This window comes from Trichosurus vulpecula, chromosome 4 (assembly GCF_011100635.1).
Source record: "Trichosurus vulpecula isolate mTriVul1 chromosome 4, mTriVul1.pri, whole genome shotgun sequence".
Lineage (NCBI taxonomy): Eukaryota > Metazoa > Chordata > Mammalia > Diprotodontia > Phalangeridae > Trichosurus > Trichosurus vulpecula.
Window position 1 is genome coordinate 338,653,360 of NC_050576.1, and position 4,263 is coordinate 338,657,622.

A 4,263-nucleotide genomic window follows, 5' to 3' on the forward strand; every position below is an offset into this window, starting at 1 on the left:
CTCAATCTTAGTTATGGTTTCATGAAAATAAAGTTGTTATTTTGCCATCTAAGTTCATGGACCCTAGGTTAGGAATTCCCATCCTAGGGTATTTCTGTCAGGCTCTCTTTCCTCAATGTGTCTAGTTTTTTGTTGATTTTTTCCCCCAGATCCCAATGTAAACACAGCCATCTGTGTTCTGGTGACATTACTTGGACACCTCTGGGAAGTCCAAAATCTTCTGCTCTTTCTAAACTCACAAGGTCATCCTTTGGAGAAAGGGGAGGAAGGAGACTCAGATTTTCTTTTTCATCCCTTTCCTACAATAAATGATTCCTCTAAGGGCCTTGGCCTCTCCTCAAGGGTGACCCTATCATGCAAATTGTGGGCTAGGAACTAGCTTGCTATTTTAAATAATATGTGTGGCTTTCCTCTTCAATGAATCCCAACACAATTCCTGTGAAGCATCATTTCATCCAATGGCTTAAAGCACTCTTTGCTCTTGTTGTTCAGTTGTTTCAGTCATGCCTGATTCTTCAGGACATTTGGGATTTTCTTCACAAAGATACTGAAATGGTTTGCCATCTCTTTCTCATACTCATACAGATGAGGAGCTGAGGCAAGCAGGGTTAAGTGACTTGCTCAGGGTCACACAGCTAGTAAGTGTCTGAGGCTGGATTTGAACTCAAGAATAGGAGTCTTCCTAATTCCAAGCCCAGCATCCTATCCACAATGCCACCTAGATGCCTGAAACACTCTATGCCTTCCTAATTTAAATAACTAGGTTTTTCTTACTTAACGTCTTTAACTGGTTATGTTCTTGCCTGATTAGTTACTTTAAAAGGGATGGCTGAGTCAACCTGTGTTAAAAGCACAGGTCTGACCATGTTACCCTCTCTACTCAAACTCTAGTAGTTCCCTATTACTTCTATGATCAAATTAAAGTCCTTAATCTGGTATTTAAAACTTTCCACAACCTGCCCCACTTCTACCTGTCTAGTACTTTTATACTTTAAACTCCTCCAGGAAATCTAAAGATCAACCATACTGGTCTACTTGCTATTCCTCTATCTATGTGCTTTTGCACTAACCACACACCCCATGTCTGGAATGTCCTGAGGGAATTGAGGTGATTAGTACAGCAAGTGATTAATTGTGGGAATTGAATGAACCACACTGAATCCATCTTGTTACTTAATTCTGAAGCTAGCTCAATTCCCTTTCTATTCAATTAGGGGTCTAGTGCAACTTCTGTTCTGTAAGAAAACTTTTTTCAATTTGTAGGGAATGAGAGAAAATTTTGTTGCATTGTTTGAACCTGGCCCCTTGTGCCTGGGAAGCTGGACCACCTCTACCTGATGTTTAAAAACCCTGACCAGAAACCCAGTCAGATCTAAAGATTGACTAAAGGAGTTTTCTCACAATTGTACATCTCAAGCAACCCATATGTCTTATCTGAAAAGTGACTCCATACTGATCAAGTAGTTATCATTTCCAGGTTCCTTTGTTTATAGACATGTGTGTGGACTGGGACACTTCTATTTCTGAATTTGGAGAATTGCACATGTTTGCTCTCCCCCTTCTAACTTGGAAAATCCCTAATATTTCATCCAATTAGGAATTAGATTACCTAATGTTATATTTTTCCTTTTAATTAATCGGCCTTATTTGATTATTGTTTAATATGTAAAAGTCTGTCTCCCCCTGTATTCAAGGTTCAGCCCAAAGCCAGGGAAGTATCCTGGTACAAATTTGTTAGGCAATTGGCATGCATTGCTTAATAAATCGATATGCTTAGAAGATCAAACCTTTGTTTCCTCAGTCATTTTATCTTTCATGCCCTACAGTTTTTGGCAAGCCAGACACTAGGAATCAGAATTCAGACCACACTCCTCCTCCACTTTTGCCCCTGGAAACCCCTGATTTTCCTTAACACTCAGCTCAAGCACCACCTTCTATTTGAAGCCAAAGTCTTTCTTGATGCCACCTCTATCCCAGCTCTAGGTGTCATCCCTCCCTCCTCAAATTACCTTGTCTTCATTTTGTATATACTCTGTATATAGTTATATGTATATATATTTTCCTCAATGGAATGTAAGCTCCATGGCTGGATGGCAGGAACCAGATGTTTCACTTTTGTTTTTCTATCCCCAGGTTTTAGATCCTAGGATATAGTAGGTGCTTAATAAATGTGTATTCCTATAGTAATCTTTGGGGGACAAGAATTCACTATTTCACAAAATTGCTGCAAAAACTGGAAAGCAGTTTGGCAGAAACTAGACCTAAAACAACATCTCACCCCATATATCAAGATAAGATCAAAATGGGTACATGATTTAGACACAGTGATACCATAAACAAATTAGGTGGCATCGAATAGTTTACCTTCCAAATTTATGGAAAAAGGAACAATTTATGACCAAACAAGATATATAGAGAATTATAGGATATAAAATGGATAATTTTATTACACTAAATTTAAAAGGTTTTTGCTAAAATAAAACAAATGTATCCAAGATTAGAAGGAAAACAGAAAACTAGGAAGGGGGGATTCTTACAGCAAACTTCTCTGATAAAGACCTCATTTCTCAAATGCATATACAACTGAGTCAAGTTAGGAGACAAGGCATTCCCCAATTGCTAAATGGTCAAAGGATATGAAATCTTTTTAGATAAAAAACCAAAGCTATATATAGCCATATGAAAAATGTTCTAAATTACTATTGATTAGAGCAATGCAAATTAAAACATCTCTGAGATAACACCTCACACCTATCACATTGGCTGATATGACAGAAAAGGAAAATTACAAATGTTGGAGTGGTTTGGGAAAATTAGGATACTAATGCAATTTGGAACCATGTTCAAAGGGCTATAAAAAACTGTACCTTTGGCCCAGCAATACCATTACTAGGTCTGTATCCCAGAGATTTTTTAAAAGGAAAAGGATCTATATGTACAACAATATTTATAGCAGTTCTTTTTTTGTGGTGGCAAAGAATTGGAAACTGAGGAATGGCTACCAATAGGGGAATGGCTAAGTTGTGGTATATGATTGTGATGTAATATTACTTTGCTATAAGAAATGATGAACAGGATGCTTTCAGAAGAACCTGGAAAGATTTACATGAGCTGATGCAAAGTGAAGTGAGCCGAACCAGGAGAACACTGTATGCAGTAACAGCAATATCACATGATGATCAACTATGCATGATTTAGTTATTCTCAACAATACAAAGATCTGAGAAACTTCTGAAGGCCTTACAATGAAAACTGAGTAAGAACTGATGGAATCTGAATGCTGATCAAAGCATACCATTTTTTACTCTCTCTTTTGGTGTTTTTTGTCTGTATTTTTTTCACAATGAGAATAATATGGAAATGTTTTACACAACTACACATGTATAAACTATATCAAATTGCCTGCCATCTCAGGGAGGGGGAGAGACAGGACAGAGGGAGAAAATTTAGAATTGAACCTTTTAGAAAACAAATATTAAAAATTGGTTTTACCTGTAATTGGAAAAATATCTCATTTAAAAATATATAATATTGGTTGATTGATGGAATAGTCTGCCTTAAGTTCTCTTTTCCCTCTCCAAACTTTCCACTACCTCCTTTTCCAGGAGGAAACATCCCTTTTTGTCTCATCAGGATGTAAAAATCAGCCTTAGTAGGTACTCCATTTGACAGTTGGAGTATAGGACCTTCTATCTTAGAATCACTTGAGTTGCTGGCTCAGCTTCCCTCCCCTATTTATGATTCCAAAGTCTTAAAGACATCATAAGGTCTTTTCCTTGTATCCTACTTAGAGTACCAACCATTATGGATTCTCAGTAAAGAAAATTGCTCTCAGATGTTGGGTTATTTTTTCCCCAACCTACCCCATCATGATTAATTGACATCAGAAGAAACTGGTGATTTAAAAAAAAAAACATACAACAAGATGACATACTAATCAGCATCATCACTATTTTAGGTGTCAACATTGTGACCTAACCCTGGGATGCATTGCAGTATACATAAACTCTAGGAAATAACTAGTACAGACTCATATGAATCACCCACAAGACATTGGGGCTTGCAGTATTTTATATGTGGGAGCAGACAAAGGTTATTGCTACCCTTTTCAAGTGCACTGGTCTAAAATAAGCAAAATTTGATGTGTACATTAATGTATCAATCAGGCAAACAAGATAAAAAGATAGTTAGAATAATATATGTTTTCACCCTGTGTCTGCCTTTGGCCATTTGGCTAGTTCCCCTCTCTTCCTTCAGTTTGAA